The sequence below is a fragment of the Gorilla gorilla genome, chromosome X (genome assembly GCF_029281585.2).
Source record: "Gorilla gorilla gorilla isolate KB3781 chromosome X, NHGRI_mGorGor1-v2.1_pri, whole genome shotgun sequence".
Taxonomy (NCBI): domain Eukaryota; kingdom Metazoa; phylum Chordata; class Mammalia; order Primates; family Hominidae; genus Gorilla; species Gorilla gorilla.
The window spans coordinates 33,977,865-34,002,521 of record NC_073247.2 but is presented as its reverse complement, the minus strand read 5'-3'; the positions used below and the strand labels follow the sequence as shown (position 1 = coordinate 34,002,521).

The following is a 24,657-nucleotide window of genomic DNA, read 5'->3' as shown; positions in this document are numbered from 1 at the left end:
CTCCAAACTCTTCCAGTTTCTCCCCATTACCCAGTTCCAAAGCTGCTTTCACATTTTCAGGTATCTTTATATCGATGCCCTACTCCTTGGTACCAATTTTCTATATTAGTCCATTCTTGCATTGCTATAAAGAAATACCTGAGACTGGGTTATTTGTAAAGAAAAGAGGTTTAATTGGCTCATGATTCTGCAGGTTGTACAGGAAGCATAGCAGCTTCTGCTTCTGAGGAGGCCTCATGAAACTTATAATCATGGCAGGAGGCAAACGGGAAGCAGGCACATCTTACATGGCCAGAGTAGGAGCAAGAGAGGGGGAAGGTGCCACATACTTTTAAACAACCAGATCTCATGAGAATTCATTATTGCTATGATAGCACCAAGGGGGATGGTGTTAAATCATGAGAAACTGCCCTCATGATCCAATCACCTCCCACCAGGCCCCACCTTCAGCATTGGGGATTACATTTCAACATGAGATTGGGGTGAGGACACAGATTTAAACCATATCAGTGTGATTCACCATAACTCTGTAGATGCTTATTGGATCAAGGTAAAGTGTTTGATTTCCTGGTAAAACAGTTAACTTTGTGTTAGTTCTTGGCCATAGACTGCTCATTTAACCCTGGCTAGAGTCCTTGAAAATGTTGATCAGAATTGAAATTGAGTAAAGATGTCTGGATCGAGTTCAACATTCTAACTGACAAAATATTTCAAGGACAGAGCCTTCTAAAAAGTGAGTCAATAGGTGTCTACTTCTTGTGCAAAGGACAGGATGCTGCTGCTGCTGCTGTGAATGATGGTTAACATAATAGGTATTTTTGGGTCAGCAGTTTCACTCTTCATCAGCATTAATTCATAGTTTGGAAAATTGAATTGTGTTCCAGGTTTGATCTCAATCTGTGCTAGATTTGTAGGCACAATTGAGATGGCTTTGAAATGTATTAAGTTAATTATTAATGCAGCTGCTTTGATTTTGAGGATGAAATTAATTTCATGGATTTTTATCATTGTCTCAGATATAGCTTTGGGAGTTCTGGGGAGATATTGAAAATATTGCTTATTAATTTAAGTCTTAGAATCCTACGTCAAACCTGACAAATTTTGATCAGGGTTTTGTGGCAATTCCCAGTCAGGTGTAAGCAACTTAACCTACAGGGTACTTCTGTCAGTGCATATTTGCTATTGTGATTTACGTTCTAATAGAGGTTATGAAAAAAGATCTTGGGAGTTATTGTCTTTTCAGCAAGATACCGTGCTCTCAAGAAAATAGTTTAGTAAAAGGCTTTCTGGAGTGCAATGTTAAAACAGGCCCACTCTGTATAGTAAATATTAATTGGTAAAATATCTCAGTAGAGATGGGGGCAAGGAAATGAGATTCATGCTTTTGCAGGGTTTGAATAATGATTTTATTACCCTAAGATGAAAGAAAGAAGTGGATTTGTCTTAAAGCATTTGAGATTTGAGAGAAAAATTTTAAAAATGCTGTATCATAAGGCAGCATTTCAGTTTCTCAGAGGTTAAATCAACTTTGCAGTAGGTTTAGTTAACTAAAGAGGAATTTGGAGATCCCTTTATAGTTCCCGAGCATGACGCTTGGGTGTTCACATGCATGTGTGAGATGTACCACCCTCGAATCTTGTTAGACGTTGGCACATTACCCGTCTGACCTGACAAAAAAATAAAGAGGAATTTGGCAGAATACTAGTTGATTACATTAAGAAGATGACTATCACTCCGGCTGCCCATTCTGTCTTATTTGGTATCATTTATTACAGGGATGGGTGCTTCCTTAAACATCTTTCCTATTTCTTATTTTCCTTCCATCAGAAAAAAGTCCCAGGAAAGTTGCAGAGAGACCCTGAGGTACTATTGTTGCAGAACTTTCTCCTTAGTTCAGCTCACACCGGGCTCTTGTCACATGACCAGGAAACATTAGGCTCGCAGACACGTAGAAGGGTGAGGAAAATGCAATTTATTGGGCAAAAAGGAAGAAGGAAAAATAACGCTCAGCAAAGTGAGAGTCCTGCTAGCAGGTTTCCTGCCTCACAGATTGAATCCCAGGTCACCACCCAGGAACAGGAGAGGCCAGGCTCCTTCCCCCTGCAGATGGCACGAACTTCCTGAGACTCCACCCAATCTTCCCAGTGAGCAGGTGGGCATTATTCTGAAGGAATCAGTTGGGAAAGGGCAGGCTTCTTCCAGGACCAGCAGTCCAGTTTTTCAGCCTTCAGGCTGTTTTAGGCTTGAAGGTGGGGTTTCACCAGGGACTCTTGGCTGTCTCCTGTCTATCACTATGAGCAGATGGCTTTTATTTGTCCTGTTTGTTTTCTTTAAGTTATTAGAAGGAAGAAAGACTTAACATGATAGGATACTCATAGAAGAGTATTTCAGTGCTCTACATATGCCTGCCTAGGAAGAGGATTAAAGTGAATGTTTACTTGAGTGCCCATCAAGTGCCAGGTTTGGTGCTATAAGTGCACATATCCCAGCAGCCCTCTAATGTATGGATTATGATTGCAACTTCATTTTTAGGATACTGAGACTCAGAGAAATGATGTAATTTGCCCAAGATCACACAGCAATTAAATAGGATTTAGTTAGTCTGACTCTAAAACCCAAGTTCTTTTCATTGCACCACATTACCTTTCAAAAAGTAAAATACATAAAGTGTAAAGTTCCATCTCCATGTTTCCCAGGCACTTTGACCTTCTGGGAGATGGTGGTTAAAAGGTCAGGCCTGGAGCCAGTTTGCCTGAGTTCAAACTTCACACCTGCTAATAGCTGTGTGACCCTGGGAATGTTGCATGCCCTCTCTGTGCCTCATTTCTTCATCTGTGTCATAGGAGCCAAGAGAAAACTGCCCCTTGGCCCCGTGAGAGTTTGCTGAAAAATCCGCTGACAAAAGGCAGATTAATAAGAGAAAAGGCATAGAAATGTATTCATGTGCATTGAGGGAAAATCACAGAATGATTACTCCAACCCTCTAATGGGGTACAGAGGCTTATATATCATCTTGAGGCTACAGAAAGATTGTGATCTTAGAGCATGGCCAAAATAAGTTATGGTGGAAATCAGGTTACAGTGGAAAGACAGGTTATGGGAGGGGGAGAAGAGGAGGCTTAGCTAACAAAGGGAGTTTTGTTATGTAGAAGAAACCTCACTGGTAGCAGTCCTCAGAGAGCTAGTGAATGTTTCTTTCAGGACTTGAAAGGTGTCAGACTCTCAGTTCATCTTTTGAACAACGGAGGGCCTCAGAGACAGCCTGGCTGCATCCATGCAGATTTTCTCTACAGATACATATCTTCCCCACAAAAGAAAGCTTTTTAGCTATTCTTGTATTTCCAGCCGTTCTGAATAGCCATATTGAAATATGTCAAGGAAATATATTTTAGAGTGAAATATTTTGGTTTCCTTCAGTATAAAGGGTAGTAATATTAGCTTCTACCCAACAGGGTTGCGGTAAATCCAGAATGAGCAGCTAGAGCAGTGCCTGACATATGGTGGAGACCAAGTTAGTATTTATCATTGAGCTTTGTGATGACACTATTTTATCAGCGGAGGAACTAACTAATTTGCCTGGAGTGGCACAGCTAGAATGGAGAAGCGCAGCTGAAATAGAGTTTGAACCCAGCCTGATAATGTTCCCAGGGTTCTTTCCATTACATCTCAAGGAAAATTAGCAGGAGTCACTGAGAATTAGGGAGGACACAATGTACTCTTCTGAGTCCCTGAAATGTTTGTGTTGGCTTCTCAGAGAGAAAAAAAAACATATAACAGCCGTTCTCTGGGATATGAAAAATCCAGTGTCCATAACCAGAGGGCTCTGATTTCCAGTTTCAGCTCAGGAAGCCAGTCATTAAGAAGGCCCTCACAGCTTCCTCACTCAGTGTTTTCCCTTAGAATCCTGACTTACTGTAGCCTGCACCCTTTTTCCCTCCCCCCAGGACTCCCCACCTCCAGGGCTGGCATGATCCCTAGAATTACTGTGGAGGTAGCAAAGAACTGATGATCAGCATGAAGTGGCTGTGATTTGGGTCTCCTTGCAGAGCTAAGCCTCACATTGGTTGCTGTAGTCCAAGCTTTGGGGAAGATGGCCATAGTACTGTGTGCTAAGCCACTTCTGCCTATTGTTTTTTTTTTTTTTTTTTTCTTGAGAAGGGGTCTTGCTCTGTTGCCCAGGCTGGAGTGCAGTGGCACCATATCAGCTCTCTGCAACCTCTGCCTCCTGAGTTCGAGAGATTTTTGTGCCTCAGCCTCCGAAGTAGCCGGGATTATAGATGTGCACCACCATGCCCGGCTAATTTTTGTAGTTTTAGTAGAGACGAGGAGCAAGAGTCCCAGTGCACTTTGGGGTGAGGTGTGTGAAGTGTCGCAAGTAGCATGAGGGAGACAGATGGGAAAACTGCTGGCAGGTTTTAACTAGGGCTGCTCTTGGCTGGCTGGGCCTGGAAAACTTACTCAGGCCAGCAGGAACTCTTAGCAGCTGCTGTTTGCCTAGAGCTGGGCTATGATTAGAATGTGTCACCACCTGCTCTACCGGTCACTGACTCACCTGGCATTGTGCCGATTGCTGGATCAGAAGGAGAAATCCTTGGTTTTCCTTGGTTACTAAGCCACAGCTGGGGACTGTGGTCGGCTTCAGAAAATTTCTGACATCCCAACTCTATTATTTTAACTTAAACGATACACAAGACAAAAAACCAATACGAGACAGTTTCCATATACCTATTTGATTAATTTGCCAGTCACTTATTCATTATTAGTTAACAAAAGCTATAAGCATTTTTTATCTGAGGTTTCATAGCTTTCATTTCAGATGGTAGTAATATAAAGATGAGTAAGACTTGGTACTAGCCCTTGGGGAGGGGGTCATGGTCTGACACAATACTTCACTGTAACATAGGAATCCAGAATAAGAACAGAAAGTCAAAAGCCCATATTATTTTGGTAGTTTATACTTCTCCAAGTTATAAAAAGAAGTCACAACTCAAGCCATATCATGACTAGTGCTTCTATACGTGTCATTTATCTCATTTGAAAACAGCTTTTTAACTGTCCTAAACTCCTCACCACTCCTCCCTCCAATTTGTAAGCTCTTTCTTCAAAACCTGACTGCAACCTCACCCTGAGATATCTTCTTAGTTATGCCCCATTTGATTCTGATTCCTACATATTTCTACACATAGGACTTTTATTCCTTCTTACAGGATTCCTTGGTATTTATGGTGGGCTGTTCATTTATCCTGAATGTACTTGTATTTGGGGGTATATAAAGATGTGTATTTTCATGTAAATTTTATTGAAGTAAATTTTATTTTATAACATGTAAATTTTATTTTATAACATGCATATGGAAGAGGGCACATATTATAAGTGTGCAGCTCAATTAATTTTCACAAAGTGGACATATCCATGTAACCCGGACCCAGATTAAGAAACAGACCATTCCCAGCATCCAAGAAACTCCCCTTGTGCTCCCTTCCAGTCACTACTCCCTTGAGGGTAATCACTCACCTGACATCTAATAGCATAGATTAGTTTTGCCTGGTTTTATACTTGATATAAATGGAATCATATGGTCTTTACTCTCTTGTTTATCATTTCTTTCTGTCAACATTCACCTAATACATCTTAACTCTACTGAAACTCAGCCTTGTTTGAGAAATTATTCATGTTATTGTGTGTATTTGTGGTTTTTTCACTTCCATAATTGTATACCTTTTCATTAAATGAATATACCACAATAATTTTTCACTTTATTGTAGAGGGCCATTTGCGTTGTTTCCAGTTTTTGACTCTTGTGAATAATGCTGCTATTAATATTCTTGTAAATATCTTTTGAAGAAGATATATGTACATTACTGTTGAGTACATACCTAGAAGAATTCCTGGGCTATAGGGTATATATATGTTCATTCAGTTTTAGTAGATACTGACAAACAGTTTTTCAAAGTGATTATACAAATTTACATTCCCACCAACATTTTATGATAATTGTAATTGCTGTAAATCCTTACTAACACTTAATCTTGTCTTTTTCATTTAGTTATTCGAGTGAGCATTTTGTGAATACATACACATATGCATACATGCGTATTTGTGAATATGTTAATATATATTTGAAAATCATACATGTATTTGCAAATCATATTACCGATTGCATGTCTGTGTTTCCAATGCAATTATGAGCTCTCTGAGGGCACGGTCTATCTTTTTTAATTGTTTTGTACATTTTTATTCCATAGTATAATGCTCTATACCAAATTCATAGTCAATAGGCTGTTGCTAACTGACTATATAACCCAGAATGGTGAAGAATTAGGCTGGTGATACAGAATAAAATAAATACGGGTCATTTCTCATTGTTTTTATAGCTTTTAAATTTCAGAAGTGCTCAAGGTCCTGTAACCTTAAGAAAACTCCTCCATCGTGCATGGTGGCTCATGCCTGTAATCCCAGCACTTTGGGAGGCTGAGGCAGGAGGATCACTTGAGCCCAGGAGTTTGAGGCCAGCCTGGGCAACATGGCAAAACCCTGGCTCTACAAAAAATACAAAAATTAACCGGATGTGGTGGTGCACGTCTGTAGTGCTAGCTACTCTGAAGCCTGAGGTGGGAGGATTGCTTGAGCCCAGGAGGTAAGGAGGTCAAGGCCGCAGTGAGCTGAGATCGTGTCACTGCATTCCAGCCTGGGCAACAGAATGAGACCTTGTCTGAAAACAAACAAAAACTCCTCAACACAGTTAAGATAAACAATAATGAAAGACCTATTTGCTCTAAGGGAGAGGCAGAATACTTCTAACATGTTAAGTAGTGCTGTTTCTTGGTAGAGTTGTGAGGTCACCCATGTTTATTGATACTGTTTTCAGATTCCCTGCATCTTTTTAAAAACTGTGTTCTTCCTTTTCTCTCATGTTCTCATGTTCCTGGTGTAGGAGTCAAGAGGAACTCTTGGCCCTCTTAAGGCTTGCTAAAAAATCAGTTACATGAGGCAATTGGTTAATAGGAGAAAAGGCATATAAATTTATTTAACGAGTATACACAGGAGCCTTCAGAGTGAAGACCCAAAGATACAGGGGAAATTGTCTATTTTTATGTTTAGGTTCAACAAAATACGGACAGCCATGTAGAAATATGATTGGAGGAAAGGGGTATGATATAATGCTAATACACTGAGTGGGGAAACCCATCAAGGCCTGTCTGTCTAGATTTTTCTTGGCCTCTCTGAGCATCCATTCCTTCCTTCTGGGTGTGGGGCGGGACCCAATAGATCAGATGATTTTTTATAGCCAGTTTTTATATATAAAGGTGGAGGGGAACTTAGAGAAATATTTTTTAGGTTTTATAACTAGCTTTAGGGAGGAGTTCTGGTTTCTGTGACTTGCCTTGGGAAAGAGAGATTTTAGTTTCTATGGCTAGCCCTGGGAGAGAATGTGATTGAGAGATAGGAGGGCAGGGAAAGGTCAGAGAAAAATTTTTGCTTCTGAGACTGATTCTGAGGCCTTTACTTTTGGGTATTGTTTTCTGAAGCTCAACATTCCCCAGTATGAAACTTCCTCAAGAAGTTTCTCAATCAGAAGTTGGGTTGGTGGGTTGTCTTTTAAGCCATTTGAGTAAGTCTCTAAGTCCTGATAATAGGCCAGTTCAGTTGAATAGTTAATATTTATACTTGTATCTCATTTTAGGCAGTGATGTTATAGATGGACTTTCGCCAAAGTCTGGCTTCTATATTATTTGACAATCAGATAAGAGGCATTTCCATGGAAACAAAATAAAAATAAAGATTAATGGCTAGAATAAACTGTAAACTTAGTTTTTGAGTCCAGAGGGCAGCCAGTTGAGAAGATTTTTAGATGTTGGGCTGGAAGCATCTTTAGATGAAGTGAGAGCAGATAGTGGCAATCTGATAATTTTTCTGGTTTGTAGTTTATATCAGATGTTTTAGTGAACTTTTTGAGTAGTCTATACATCAACAAACATGAAGATTGCTTTTTTTGTTGTTTAGACTAAAGGTACCTTTTAAAGTTTTAAGACTTGGTTAACCATATGACTTAACCAAGGATGCATGAAGCATCTATAAAAGGTACAAAGCAGTCCTCATAAGATCTAGAACCATCCCAAAGACGGCTTAAAGAAAGAAAAGTTGGCCAGGTGCGGTGGCTGGGATTACGCCTGTAATCCCAGCACTTTGGGAGGCCGAGGCGGGTGAGTCATTTGAGGTCAGGGGTTCAAGACCATCCTGGCCAACATGGTGAAATCCCGTCTCTACTAAAAATTCAAAAAAATTAGCTGGGCATGGTGGTGGGCCCCTGTAATCCCAGTTACTGGGAGGCTGAGGCAGAAGAATCGCTTGAACCCAGGAGGCGGAGGTTGCAGTGAGCCGAGATCATGCCACTGCACTCCAGCCTGGGTGATAGAACGAGACTCCGTCTCCGAAAAAAAAAAAGAAAAAAGAAAAGTTTTCTTAATAACAAATGAAGTATATATAATCCACATTTTTGTTTGGCCATATTTTTTAGGGTCTCGGTTTTATAGCTGACCATGTATACATAAAGGCCCAAAAGTCCAGATGTCGTCTCAAAAAGAGGAAGACAGGGACGGGCACGGTGGCTCACGCCTGTAATCCCAGCACTTTGGGAGGCCGAGGCGGGCGGATCACGAGGTCAGGAGATTGATACCATCCTGGCTAACACGGTGAAACCCCATCCACTAAAAATACAAAAATAAAATAAAATAAAATAAAATAAAAATTGGCCGGGGGCGTTGGCGGGTGCCTGTAGTCCCAACTACTCGGGAGGCGGAGGCAGGAGAATGGCATGAACCCGGGAGGCGGAGCTTGCAATGAGCCGAGATAGCACCACTGCACTCAGGCCTGGGCGAAAGAGCGAGACTCCTTCTCACAAAAAAAAAAAAAAAAAAAAAGAGAGAGAGAGAGAGAGAGAGAAGAAGACAGGAAATCAAAAGCTCTCTGTACAAGGGAAAATGACTTATAACAAATGGGTACCCCCAAAACGTTAAAAGTCACACAAATATTAAATGAATCGGATTTTTTGACCAGGAGTGAAACCCAGGCAATGGCAGTAAAAGTGTGGAATTTTGTCTATTAGAGCACAAGGCAGCATGGCTTCTGTTGTTATTCCTTCGGGGGATTTTTCATAAAGGATTTTTAACTTTGTTTTAGGTTAGCTTTTTGTTTTTGTTTTTTAATTTAGTTAAGAGAATTTTTAAGGCTAGTTATGACACTATTATGTATCTTTTTAAAAAACTGACCTTGTCATAAATACAAGGTAATTGTTTAGAATGAGAGATCTCTAAATTTTTTTTAATTAAGAATTTTAGTCAAATTTAAAGGATTTCTCTTTTGGCCATTGACAACTAGAATTTTTAATGGTGTAGTTTGTTTTAATAGCAACTCTATTTAAAAGTCTCTTATGTAAAGTTTGGGATGTCATTTTAAGGCATAGAAGGAATAATTTTAAAGTTCTCTCTCAAAATAATGTACTCTCAGGAATAGGCTGAGATAGCAAATGACTCTTGTCACAGACAGTTAAGGGTGGTGTTTGCCTCTGATAACCCACAGATTTGTGTGGGAGGACTGCCAGTCACAGGTCCCTTAATCTGTGACACTGGGTAGGCCCTCCTGGGATTGGACTTTTTTAGTATTAACTAGGCAATAAGGGTTGAGAAGACAAAAGCTCCTTATGGGTGGGACATTGTATGACAAACCCTCCTGAGGGCTTGGCACATTTGGAACAAAAAAAATCTTGTGTTCCCAGCGATTTTTAGACTGGTCACCTGATGTCACCCAAAAATCATGGCCCCATATGGTGAAGATCAAGAGAGTTCTCCCACTTGATCACAAGTCAAATTCTCAAGGACATAAAACTAGAGAAGAAGGAACTTTATCTGGTACCCCTCTTTATGACAGAACAATACAGAAAGAAAAAGACAAAGGAAAAGACTATTTCTGGGAGGAAATGGATTAAACAATATGGATATTTATAACCAGAAAGTATCAAAAAGTACACCGGAGACTAGTCACTGGAACCCCAAGACTAGTCATAATGATTTTTTCCCATTAATTAAAATCTCACAGGAGACAAACAGTGATTTATATCATCTGTTCAACCAGATTGCACAGAGAGAGAGGTCGAGAGCCTGACTGGGAAGAGATTTTTACCCTATTACCAGCTGATCAAGTTCTGGATTTTTTTTACGGTGGCTTTCGGAAGAGCAGAGCAGCTTTGGTGACCCTGCACATAGCACCAAAACTGTGGGAGCTAAAGTCATTGCTCTCCTAAAAGTTCACTGAAAAATCACTGACATGAGGCAGATTAATAGGAGAAAAGGCATATAAATTTATGTAACATGTATATGTGGCAGCCTTCAGAATGAAGACCCAAAGGTAAAGGTAAAATTGCCCATTTTTAGGTTCAACAAGGTATGGACAGCCATGTCCAAATATGATTGGAGGGAAAGAGTATGATCTAATGATAAAAGATTGAATGGGGGAACCCATCAAGGTTTGTCTGTCTCGATTTTTCTTGATCTGTCTGAGCATGCATTCCTTCCTAAGGTAGGTCAGATAATTGTTAATAGCTAGTTTTTATATAAAGAGGAAAAGGAAAAATTAGAGTAATATTTTTAGGTTTATGACTAGCTTTGGAAAAAAGGGGTTCTGATTTCTGTAACTTGCCTTGGGTAAGAGAGATTTTAGTTTCAATGGCTAGCCCTGGAGGCAAATAAGACTGAGAGACAGATGGGCAGGAAAAGGTCAGAGAAAAGCTTTTGCTTCTGAGACTGCTTCTGGGGCTTTCATTTTGAGGTATTGTTTTCTGAGTCCCAACACTGGTGAAAATTGTTTGGTTTAGGCTTTCAAACCTCAGGTCCAAACCTACTCTAATAAGAGTCTGGTATTATTTAGTAATGTGCTTCAAAGGTTTGTATAGTCTCATACTGTCACAGAATGCTAATGTTGGATATATACCTTGAAATTTATCTAACTTCACGATTGTTGTCCTAAGCTCCACAAATGACCTTAAGAAGATATATCAACCCTTTAAAAATGAATGCAAAATTTCCTCAATACAACTTATCCAACTAGTAGCAGAGCCTAGGCCAGAACCTAGATCTCATTTCTGGATCATTGCTCTTTTTATAAAGTATATTTGGTATTTACTTTGGCCTAGACAAGAGCCTTTTTATTTTCCTAGGTCTATTCCTTAGACTGTTAGAGGTTTTCCAACTCTTTTCAGGCCTCTGGTCTGAATGACATTTTTGTGTTCATGGCTTTTCTTGGAAGGGACCATGGATACATTAAATGCTGCCACCCATCTTGGCTTAGATGAGTCCCTTCCCTCATCATGGAGACGCAATCATACCAAAAGACAACACTGAGAGGAATGAGGGGGAAAGTCCTTTCAGTGATCTGCAAATTATGTCAAAGCTTGTCATCTACTGGCCATTTTGCAAAAATGAACTTAGTATTAAACATAATGTATGATGGAAATGTAAATTTCCAAAATATGACATCTTCAGCTGATAAAGACTGAAAAGTGAAGAGTGGGTTGGTTCCAAAGTGCTCCTTGAGTTTGTTTAATTAGCATCTTCCTGCTTGTGGAGATATGACAATTAGGAATAGGATCCATGACCAGGTTTGAAATGTCTAGTTTCTCTTCACTAAGGAAAGTAATAATTTAAACAGTTTAACAAAGTACTGATTTGATTTATTTAGAAAAGAGCATACTTTTTATTTAATTTTGAAATTAATTTTAAGGTTTATTTAATTTATGCAATAGTCCCTCTTTCAAGGTTGAAACTATTGTTTATTTATACCCCCAACTGAGTTTACCTTCTCTAAAGAGGTTAAAAAAGGTGTGTTTTATGAGGACAGGTCTCAAACTGGAAACATTTTACATTCTCTTTTTACAAGATTAATCTTTTTACAAGATTAAGAGATTTGTTGATGTTTTCACTGAGGGACCACATTTTCCTAGCAGTTGGTAGGAAATGAAAACTATTAGCCACATTGAATTTGGTTAGAATTTTATGAGAGCGTTTTAGGAATGATGAGTTAATTGGGGGCTAGGAAGGAGGGAGGAATAGAGGGCAGCAACATCTTTTTTTTTTTCCCCTCAACTTTGGGACCAAGTGCACTGACTTTCTTTTTTCTTCTTTATCTTCCACTCCTTCTGCTGGTCCTCTTGAGACATTTTTGCCTCAACTTCATCATGGGTGTCTATCCAGTATTTCTCTAATGTTTCCTTTCTTTATCTAAAGCTTTAGTATACACGGTGAAGGGATTAGATGACACTGAAACTGAAGGGGAAACAAATGTAGAAAATGTCTAGAGAGTGATCTATTACAGATTAATTCTGAAGTAACCATTCCCTCAAGTCTTCTCTGATGTGAATAGTCAATAAACACAAGTCTGGTTACACGTAGTTTTATGTACCTTTCACATAACTTTCAATTTTATATTAAAAATGTAGCTCTGGCCTTTTTAATTTTTTTTTTTTTTTTTTTGCTATTTCCCCCTAAACAGTTGTATCAAAGTGTTTTTATTAGAATGACTACATGATGTTAAATTAAATATTTTTTCGTTTTGAAATAATTTCAGACTTAGCAAAAGTTACAAAAATAATACAAAGAATTCCATTATATCCTTCACTCAGCTTCCACAAATGTTATCACTTCACATAACCACAAGAAATGTATAGTTCTGAAGCTAAATATAGCATCTAGTATAATTCCTTTCCTGGTCTCAAGTGTTTACCCAAGTGGTCAGAGGGAGTGAGAGAAACTGAGTCATAGGTTATCTGGACTTGGAGGGTAAATTTATGGCAGATAGATTAGAACTTTTTTTTTTCTTTTTTTTTTTGAGACGGAGTTTCGCTCTTGTTGCCCAGGCTGGAGTGCGATGGCACCATCTCGGCTCACTGCAACCTCCACCCCCTGGGTTCAAGCGATTCTTCTGCCTCAGCCTCCCGAGTAGCTGGGATAACAGGCATGCGCCACCATGCCTGGCTAATTGTGTATTTTTAGTAGAGATGAGGTTTCTCCATGTTGGTCAGGCTGGTCTCGAACTCCCGACCTCAGGTGATCCCCCCACCTTGGCCTCCCAAAGTGCTGGGATTACAGGCGTGAGCCACTGCACCCAGCCCAGATAGATTAGACCTTTAAGACAAAAGTGGCCTGAGGACAAATGACTTAAATATGAGTTTTCCCTACTTGTAGAAGTTAAAGGAATATCCAGATGGTAACATTTTGTTTTTAAATACAGTAATTTAAAATGTAATACAATATTTTAAATTCAGGAGCATAGCTAAATTTTTTATATCACCGGTAATGATTCTGAAAGGGTTATTTACCCTCTATTAATCCCAAGGCAAATAAATAGCATATCCCATTATTCTGGGATGATATGGGCTTGTAGTTCAGAGTAGAGGTTCTGGATTCAGATTTTCTGGGTTTGAATGCCCACTCTGTAAATGTTCTTTAACTGTAAAAAGTTTAGGGGTTTTGTGGAGCAGGCAATTGTCATAAATAGAGCTTTATAGAATCTTAGGGATTTGATCACTGAATATATCTTTATATGTTTCTTGCCCAATTCAGAAAAAAATCAAACAAAAAACTGTGATCTTAGGATGTTTTATTTGGGTCCTTCAGGCTGTGAACTCTTAAGATTTTTAGTGTTCATTGGGTACAGCTATAACTGTTGCTTGATTGTTCTTTATGGTATTGAGAGAAGAGAGACAGACCCTCTCATGTTGTTTTATATTGTTTTATACTCAGAAAAGGAAAGAGAAGCAAAACTAAAAGGCAGGTAGTCTGGCGCCTGGGAACCAGACCCGAAACCAGGCCTGGGCCTGCCTGACCTGAGCCTGGTAGTTAAAATTCGACCCCTGATCTAGCAACTGAGTTTATCTATAGATTGTAGAAAGACATCGTGAAACTTCCCGGTCTGTTCTGTTTCACTCTGACCACCGGTGCGTGCAGCCCCTGTCACGTACTCGCTGCTTGCTCAATGGATCACGACCCTCTCACGTGGACCCCCTTATAGTTGTTAACCCCTAAAAGGGACAGGAATTGCTCACTCGAAGAGCTCAGCTCTTGATAGAGGAGTCTTGCCGATGCTCCCGGCCAAATAAACCTCTTCCTTCTTTAACTCGATATCTGAGGAGTTTTGTCTGCTGCTTGTCCTGCTACAGTATATATTGTAGTTAGTATAATAAAACTGGAATAGTGCTGAATGTAAGATGAGGGAGGCATTAACCCCACAGAACTACACAGAACATGTTTTCCGACAGAAGGTGGTTATGACTGGAAGAAGCTACGGAAGAAGCATGTTAGGAAGGCAAAAATTATAGCTATCACAGTTTCCTACAGGTATATCCAAGTAGAACGATAAGCTGGAGGGGACCTTCATGATCTAGACCGAAACCACTTTTGCAAAAATAATAACAGTGAGAAAGTTATGATAGTTCATAGGTCTGATCTAACCAATTCCATCCTGCTTCTAACCTTCAAGCTGCCCTTGTTCATTCCTGAGCATAGGCCAAACTAACTTTGAGAGGAATGTAGTTTATAGTTTAACTTTGATGATAACAGCCCTTTCGCAAAACAAACTCCCTTCTTGCCTGAGGACCAGATTGCCTTTGTAGGACTAACAAATTAGCCACAAGATTTGCAACTTCCCCAATTACTCCTGCAGATAATATCACTATTGTAGAACCTAAGACTGGCCTTTTGAGATATCTTTTCAGGTTTTTGCATTTCTGACCACCGATGGCTCCACTTGGGCCTGCCGACTCTTCCTGTGGCTCCCATCCAGGAACTGACTCAGCTCAAGAGGACTTCCTGTGATATAATCTCTGACCCAACCAGTCAGAACTCACCACTCCCTTGCCCCCTACCGGTCAAACAATGCTTGAAAAACCCTAGTATCTGAGATTAGGAAACTGATTTGAGTAATAATAAAACTCTGGTCTCCCATTCAGTCGGCTCTGCATGAATTAGATTCTTTCTCTATTGCAATTCCCGTGTCTTGATAAATCAGCTCTATTTGGGCAGTGGGCAAAATGAATCCACTGGACAGTTACAAAACCAGTGGGTCACCACCCTGGCTGCAGCTTAGAATCACCTGAGGAGCATTAAGGATGGTCCTTGCTTCAGATGTATCCCAGGGATTTTTGAATGGGGTAGGGCCCAGGCATTAGAAGTTTTAAAAAGATCTCCAGGAATTCTAAGGTGCAGTCAGGATTAAAGACCACTGATATAAACCTATTACAACTTCTCTGAAATGTAGAGACACTAAAACAGCTTGTCCAAGACTATGCAGCTAATACATGGTGGAGCTGGCTCCAGGCCTGGTGCTTTTTCTAATATTCCATGCCTCCTGATTCATTAACTTCTCAAATTTTATCTCCCTCTCCACCTTCCTCATACACAGTCCTACATTTTGACAGGACAAAGCATACAGTCTTCTTCTGGGAGTGAAATGGGTGTGTTTTGGCTCCAAGAGGTAAGTTACTTCTTATGGACACACACTTTTCCTCCAAGGGGAGCATATTTTATTTACCCTACTTCATAGCACCATAGGGGTTTCACAGAGATGTTAAGCAGCAGGAATTCTTTGGGGGATAAAGAAGGCATTGTATTAAAAGGGCATGACAGATCTTTGGAAATACAAAGAGAAAACAAGGTTAGGAGCCTCCTGCATCTTTGAAATTTTAGTTTAAAAATGAATTCTAAGGTCTTGGGGTTTTTCTAGAACATATGACATTTCTGAGATAAAGGTCTTTTTAAAAAATCTACATTGCAGGACATGTAGGCTTTTTTGAGTTTTAAAGAGCAGTATTACAGAAATATTTGTGAGAAACTGGTAAGGTTTATATGGAGAATGTATATAATTTTTTAAATAAGTTTTTTCCCTTTTTAAAATTAAACAGTATTTCCAACATGTAAAAAGAAGAAATATAATGAATATCTGTGTACCTACCTCCAGCATTTTCAAATCATAACATTTTAATATAATATACTGAAGGAGTGCAGGGACCTTCATCCCCCAATATGGCTCCCTGCTAAAATGAGTAATTTGAATTAAAGGCTCTTAGAGACCAACAGACACTGGAAGAAACTTTTCCCCTATCTACATAAAAACCAGAAGGACCCACCAGGGAGAACAATTGTTCTTCCTTCCCTTCCCTGTTATCTCATTATTTATTGTAGAAAAGACCAAGAATGTAACCAGGACTGAACAGACCCTTTCACAAAATAGTGTCTGTCTCTCAGGCTCATTCAGTTTTCTAAGGGAAACTCTTACAAGTTAATCTCCGTTCCTTGATCCACTTATTCTCCCTAGCAAATCACTTATTGCCCCTCAACAGAATTACCTATATTCCCCATCTCCCTGCTCTCCTCTGAAATAAGGCTATATAAGTATCTGGGCCCTATGAGACATATTGAGTAATCACTCTGCGATTCTCCCCTGTGCATGCTAATACATTTGTATGCCATTTCTCCTATTAATCTGCCTTTTATCAGTTAATTTTTCAGTGAAATTTCAGAGATCAAAGGGGGAGTTTTCCCTTCACTCCTGTAGTAGTATAATATAATATTGTGTATACAAAGTTAAATATACCAAAGTGAAATATATATTATAATGAATACTCATGTAACCTTTATTCAGTTTTAACAATTAGCAACATTTGCCAATCTAATTTTCACCTATCCTCCTCTACCCCTTCTTAAAATTTTGCTAGAATGTTTTTAAAGAAAATCCTAGACATGATGTTGTTCAGTTGTAAATATTTTGGTATGAATTACTGAGATCATTTGTTTCATTCACATGACCATTGTGCTATTGTGACAACCCAATGGATTCTCCTTTCCTGCTGTCTAGACAGGGCCAATTTATTAATACAGGGGATTGCAATAGAGAAAGTGTTTAATTCACACAGAGCTGGCTGTCCAGGAGACTGGAGACTTATTACTCAAATCAGTCTCCCTGAGAGTTTGAGGATTGGAGTTTTTAAGAATAATTTGCTGCGTAGGGGACCAGTAAGTTGGGAGTGCTGATTGGTTGGCTCGGAGATGAAATCATAGGGAGTTGATGCTGTCCTCTTACGTTGAGTCAGTTCCTGGGTGGGGGCCACAGGACTGGTTGGCAGGTCCAGGTGGAGCCATCTGGTTGTCAGAAATGCAAAAACTTGAAAAGACATCTCAAAAGGCCAATCTTAGATTCTACAATAGTGATGTTATCTTCAGTAGTAATTGGGAAAGTTGCAAATCTTATGACCTCTGGAATAATTGCTGGTAATTATGTAGAATTCAAGCTCCTCCCATCCTCACTTGGTGGCCTTTCATTAGTTTTACAAGAATATTTTAGTTGTGGGGAAGGACTAATATTTAAACTATAAACTAAATTTCTCCCAAAGTTAGCTTGGCCCATTCCTAGGAATGAGAAAAGACAGCTTCAAGGTTGAAAGCAAGATGGAGTTGGATAGGTCAGATCTCTTTCACTGTCAGAATTTCCTCAGCTATAATTTTTGCAAAGGCAGTTTCACTATTATTGTACCTGAAGAATTAGTAAAATGTTCTTAATGTTATCTAATACCCAGACTGTAATCAAAATTTTCCAGTTGTCTTGAAGTTTTTTTGATTTTTTTATAGTTGTTTGTTCTGTATAGTAACTTTATCATCAAAAATTTTAAACAGAACCCAAAGAGGAGAGAATAGTGCACCCAATACATTCAATATCTCATCACCCAACTTCAGTAGCAGTCAAATGTAGTTTTTAAAGAGTGAAAACCTGATTGCACACCTCCTCTGCTGTATTTGATGTGTTTCAATTCTGAGCATGTTTTTACAAATTTTTATTATATGCAAGTAATATATAGTATAGACACTATATGGTATTATTTGCATGCTTCGAGCCTTACTTGAATTTTATACACATTCTTTAGCAATATGTCTTTACTCGAGATAATATATTTTTAGGTTTATTATTTTAATGCTTCTTTCCCCTTCATTTACTAACTTTTATTAGATTTTTCAGGTTTTATTTGTTCTTTTTCTGGCTTCTTGGGGCACAATGTGAGGTTGTTTATTCGGGCTCTTGTCAATGTAGGCGTTTATTGCTATTGAAGGAAACCAGAATATTTTACCCCAAAATATCCTTCTTTGGCATGTTTCCATATGTCTATTCAGAGGGGCTGCAAACCACAGGAATACTTGTGAAAGGCTGTCTTTTGTGGAGAAGATTTGCATCCGTACAGAAAATCTACATTAGTGAGGTAAACAGCAAGGTAAACAGCTGAGGCAAACAGGCTTTCTCTGAGGCTGACTTATTCTAGGCTAGCAACAGTTAACTTACAGGGAAAGGAGACTAACGTCTGACACCTTAAAGGTCTGACAGAGAAACTTACCACAGGCTACCACCTAACATGTCTCCTCAGTGACAAGTGAGGTGCTTAGGAGCAGAGGCAGTATCTTGTTCTCTTTTTTTTATTATTTTTAATTTTTATGGGTACATAGTAGGTGTATATATTTGTGGGATACATGAGATATTTTGATACAGACAATGTGTAATAATCCCATCAGGGTAAATGGGGTATCCATCACCTCAAGCATTTATCCTTTGTGTTACAAGCAATCCAATTACACTCTTTTAGTTATTTTTAAATGTACAATTAAATTATTGACTATAGTTACCCTGTTGTGCTAGCAAATACTAGACCTTATTCACTCTTTCTATAGGTTTTGTAACCATTAATCATCTCCACTTCCCCCTCCCCCTCCCCCACTACCCTTCCCAGCCTCTGGTAACCATCATTCTACTTTATATCTCCATGAGTTCAATTGTTTTAATTTTTAGCTCCCACAAATAAGTGAGAACATGCAAATCTTGTCTTTCCATGCCTGGCTTATTTCACTTAACATAATAATCTCCAGTTCCATCCATGTTGTTGCAAATGACAGGATCTCATTCTTTTTTATAGCTGAATAGTACTCCATTGTGCATATGTAACACATTTTCTTTATCTAGTCATCTGTTGATGGACACAGATGTTGATGTTTCAAAATCTTGGCTTTTGTGAATAGTGCTGCAATAAACATGGACGTGCAGATATCTCTTTGATATACCATTTTTTTTTTCTTTTGGATTGTTGGGTCATATAGTAGTCCTATTTTTAGTTTTCTGAAGAACTCCATACTGTTCTCCATAGTGGTTGCACTAATTTACATTCCCACCAATAGCATACAAGTTTTCCCTTTTCTCCACATCCTTGCCAGCCTTCGTTATTGCCTGACTTTTGGATAAAAGGCATTTTAACTGGAGTGAGATGATATCTTATTGTAGTTTTGATTTGCATTTCTCTGATGACCAATGATGTTGAACACTTTTTCGTATACCTGATTGCCATTTGTATGTCTTCTTTTGAGACATGTCTATTAAAATCTTTTGCCCATTTTAAAATCAGATCATTAGATTTTTTCCTACAGAGCTGTTTGAGCTCCTTATATATTCTGGTTATTAATCAATCCCTTGTGAGATGAGTAGTTTTCAAATAATTTCTTCCATTCTTTGGGTTGTCTTTGCACTTTGTTGATCGTTTCTTTTGCTGTGCAGAATCTTTTTAACCTGATGTAATCCCATTAGTCCATTTTTGCTTTGGTTGCTTGTGCCAGCGGGGTATTATTCAAGAAATCTTTGTCCAGTCCCACTTCCTGGAGAGTTTCCCCAATGTTTTCCTGTAGTAGCTTAATAGATTGAGGTCTTATATTTAAGTCTTCAATCCATTTTGTTTTGATTTTTGTACATGGTGAGAGAGAGTGGTCCAGTTTCATTCCTCTGTATATGAATATTCAGTTATACAATATTATTAACTATAGTCCTTATCCTGTACATTATTTGTTCCACCTAACTGCAAAGTCGTTAGGTGGAATTTTGACCTACTTTGACCTACTTCTTCCCGTTTCCTTCCCTCCTCACCTCTGCTATCCAACTTTCTACTCTTTGTTTGTATTTATTTGACTTTGTTAAAAAGTCAAATAAGTGTGAGATCATACATTATTTGTCTTTCTAAGTCTCACTTATTTCACCCAGCATAACGTCCTTCAGGTTCATCCATGTCATCCCAAATGGCAGTATCTCTTTCTTTTCTGAGGCTGAATAATATTCATTGTGTATATATACAATGATTTATTTATCTAATCATCTGTTGATGGGTACCTAGTTTGCTTTTATATATTGGCTAGTGTTAATAATGCTGCCGTGAACATTGAGTTGCAGATAGCTCTGCAATGTGCTGATTTCATTTCCTTTAGGTACATACCCAGAAGAGGAATTGCTGTATCATATTGTAGCTCTTTTTGAAAATTTTGTGAGGAAGCTTCATACTGTTTTTCATAATGGCTGTAACAATTTACATTATTATCATCAGTGTACAAGAGTTCCCTTTTCTTCACATACTCACCAACACATCTCTTGTCTTTTTGATAATAGCCATCTAACACCCAAATCGGTATGAGTTAATATCTCATGGTGTTGTATTTCTTTGATGATTAGTGATGTTGAGCACCTTTTCATATACCCATTGTCCATTTGTATATCTGCTTTGTAAAAATTTAGGTCTATTTAGGTCTGTTGTCTGATTTCTAATTTTTTTATTATTGAGTTGTCTGAATTTCTTATATATTTATATGTATATGGCTAGCAAATATGTTCTCCTATTTTGTAGGTTACTTTTTCATTTTGTTGATTGTCTCCTTTGCTGTGGAAAAGCTTTTTAGTTTGATATAGTTTAACTGGTTCATTTTTTATTTTCTCGCCTGAACTTTTGGTGTGATATCTAAAAAATCATTACCCAGGCTAATATCATGAAGTTTTCCACTCAATTTTTTGTTTGGTGTTTTACAGTTTTGGGTCTTATGTTCAGGTCTTTTTTTGTTTGTTTATTTTTGTTTTTGTTTTTTTTTTTTTGAGACGGAGTCTTGCTTTGTCGCCCAGGCTGGAGTGCAGTGGCACGATCTCGGCTTACTGCAAGCTCCACCTCCCGGGTTCACGCCATTCTCTTGCCTCAGCCTCCCGAGTAGCTGGGACTACAGGCGCCCACTACCACGCCCGGCTAATTTTTTGTATTTTTAGTAGAGACGGGGTTTCACCGTGTTAGCCAGGATGGTCTCGATCTCCTGACCTCGTGATCCGCCCGCCTCGGCCTCCCAAAGTGCTGGGATTACAGGCGTGAGCCACCGCGCCCGGCCTGTTCAGGTCTTTTAATACATTTCAAGTTGATGTATGGGGTTAAAGAAAGTTCCAGTTTCTTTTCTTGTCTTTTTTTTTTTTCCTTGTGGATATCTGCTTTTCCCATTACCATTTATTAAAGAGACTGTCCTTTTCCCATTGTTTACTCTTGGTGCCCTTGTGGAAAATTAGTTGACCATATAGGCTTGAGTTTATTTCTGGGGTTCCTATTCTGTCCCTTTGGTGTTTGTCTCTGTTTATGCCAATACCACACTGTTTTGATTATTATAGCTTTGTAATATAAGTTGAAATCAGGAAGTATGATGCCTTCATTTGCTTTTTTGTCTTAATATTATTTTGGTTAGGAGGGGTCTTTTGTGGTTCCATACACATTTTAGAAAAGGTTTTTTTTTTTTTTTTTTGTATTTTTGTGGAAAATGCCATTGGATAATTGTTAGGGATTGCATTGAAATTGTAGATCACTTGAATCACTTGGGTAGTATGGACACTTTAACAATTTTATTTCTTCCAATCCATGAATATAGTTTATCTTTTCATTTATTTGTGTCTTCTTCAATTTTTTTCATCAGTCTTTTATAGTTTTTAGTGTATGGATCTTCTACTTACTTGGTTAAATTTATTCCTAAACAGTTATTCTTTTAGGTATTGTATATGGGATTGTTTTCTTGTTTTTTTTTTTTTTTCCATAGAGATTATTATTGGTGTAAAGAAATGCCACTGAGTTTTGTATGTTGATTTTGTATCTTTCTACTTGGCTGAATTCATGTATTATTATTTTTGCAGATTCTTTAGTATTTTCTACATATAGGATCATGTCATCTGCAACCAGGGAAAATGTTACTTCTTTTGATTTGATTTGGATGGTTTTCATTTCTTCTTGTCTGATTGTTCTTGCTAGTAATCCTAGTACTATACTAAATTTGACAGAGATTTCTTGAGTGCCTGGAGCTAAAAGCAAACAAACAAAAACAAAAAGACAACAACAATACACACAAATGGAAAACATATCTCTCAGCCTTTCCACATTACCTGTGTTTCAGAGTTCTACGTCCATATTTAGGCTTGCTTGCACTGATTCCAATATTCAGCCCAAAATGAAAACTTAGGGTTCTCTCTGTGTTTTCTAAGTATACATCTTACCCTTGGCATTTATGTTGCTTCATAAATTCCTTGCTATACATAGGTGCTATTGAATTTCCCAATTTTCCAAAGAAATTTTTCCCAACTTTAGCTCCCAGGCCTTACGCATTTTATTATATATTGCAACATTAATCTTTTGTCCCAGGTGTTGATGGGTTTTTAGTTGGGCTTGCAGTGTTTTTGAGTGGTGCCTCTTGCTTTTTCTTAGTGAGTCTGAGTTAGGTGAAACAGAGATAAGTTCCTTTTATCAATAGCCTGCCACAGACACGCTAGAATAGACATAAATGATAATCTGCAAATAAGGTCTGCTCTGTTCCTTTGGCACCAGTGATCAGAGTCTTACACTGGGAATGTGGGCTAAGGCTCCTGTTGTGGCAGGGAAGACTTGGAATAAAGGCAAATAAAAATGACCCAAAGCTTTCCTACTGTTTTGAAGTTGCTTTTATTCTTAATTCAGTGTTTGCTTGATTGTTGTAAACCTTTGACTGTTTTCCAGTTCTGAAACAGTTGGTTTTGACAGTTTCTGCTTGTGTTTAATTTGTTGGGGTGGGGGTGGGCACAAAAAAATGAGAGCTGCCTACTCTGCCACTTTTCTCTGAAGTGTGTCTTGAAGTTCCTTTTTTTTCCTTCTAGATTTTTTTTTTTTAATTATACTTTAAGTTCTGGGATACATGTGCAGAACGTGCAGGTTTGTTACATAGGTATACACGTGACATGGTGGTTTTCTGCACCCATCAACCCATCATCTACATTAGGTATTTCTCCTAATGCTCTCCCTCCCCATCCCCTCACCTCCCGACAGTCCCTGGCAGGTGATGTTCCCCTCCCTGTGTCCATGTGTTCTCGTTGTTCAATTCCCACTTATGAGTGAGAACATACGGTGTTCGTTTTTCTGTTCCTGTGTTAGTTTGCTGAGAATGATGGTTTCCAGCTTCATCCATGTCCCTGTAAATGACACAAACTCATCCTTTTTTATGGCTGCATAGTATTCCATGGTGTATATGTGCCACATTTTCTTTATCCAGTCTATCATTGATGGGCATTCGGGTGGGTTCCAAGTTTTTGCTATTGTGAATAGTGCTGCAATAAACATACATGTACATGTGTCTTTATAGTAGAATGATTTATAATCCTTTGGGTATATACCCAGTAATGAGATTGCTGGGTCAAATAGTATTTCTGGTTCTAGATCCTTTAGGAATCGCCACACTGTGTTCCACAATGGTTGAACTAATTTATACTCCCACCAACACTGTAAAAGTGGTACTATTCCTCCACATCCTCTCCAGCATCTGTTGTTTCCTGACTTTTTAATGATCGCCATTCTGACTGGTGTGAGATGGTATCTCACTGTGGTTTTGATTTGCATTTCTCTAATGACCAGTGATGATGAGCTTTTTTTCATATGTTTGTTGGCCACATAAATGTCTTCTTTTTAGAAGTGTCTGTTCCTATCCCTTGTCCACTTTTTGATGGGGTTATTTGTTTTTCTTCTAAATTTGTTTAAGTTCCTTGTAGATTCTGGATATTAGCCCTTTGTCAGATGGATAGATTGCAAAATTTTTCTCCCATTCTGTAGGTTGACTGTTCACTCTGATGATAGTTTCTTTTGCTGTGCAGAAGCTCTTTAGTTTAATTAGATCCCATTTGTCTATTTTGGCTTTTGTTGCCATTGCTTTTGGTGTTTTAGTCATGAAGTGTTTGCCCATGCCTATGTCCTGAATGGTATTGCCTAGGTTTTCTTCTAGGGTTTTTATGGTTTTAGGTCTAACATGTAAGTCTTTAATCCATCTTGAGTTAAATTTTGTATAAGGTATAAGGAAGGGGTCCAATTTCAGTTTTCTGCATATTGCTAGCCAGTTTCCCCAACACCATTTATTAAATAGGGAATCCTTTCCCCATTTCTTGTTTTTGTCAGGTTTGTCAAAGGTGAGATGGTAGCAGATGTGTGGTGTTACTTCTGAGGCCTCTGTTCTGTTCCGTTGGTCTATATATCTGTTTTGGTACCAGTACCATGCTGTTTTGTTCCTGTAGCCTTGTAGTATAATTTGAAGTCATGTAGCATGATGCCACCAGCTTTTGGCTAAGATCAAGTGTAGTATCTGTTCTTATCAGTTTGAAATTCCTTTTAAGAGAAAACATCTACTCATTACCAGTTCAGGAGGGATAGTCTTACACAGATCAGGTGATTACATCTCCTGGAACATAGTTGATGGAACCATGGACTATGTACCTGACCTGTGGCTTGGC

The 24,657-nt window shown here is 38.6% G+C and overlaps 1 long non-coding RNA gene and 1 other non-coding gene across 2 annotated transcripts in view; both read left to right on the top strand.

Annotated features, from left to right (window-relative positions):
* LOC129530073 (uncharacterized) overlaps positions 1–24,657 on the top strand; it is a 199,087-nt gene that overhangs the window by 155,258 nt on the left and 19,172 nt on the right. The window lies entirely within an intron of this gene.
* On the top strand, positions 1,566–1,668 carry LOC115932569 (small nucleolar RNA U13). Its single transcript, XR_004068833.1, has one exon. It is a non-coding gene; the product is annotated as a small nucleolar RNA U13 (small nucleolar RNA).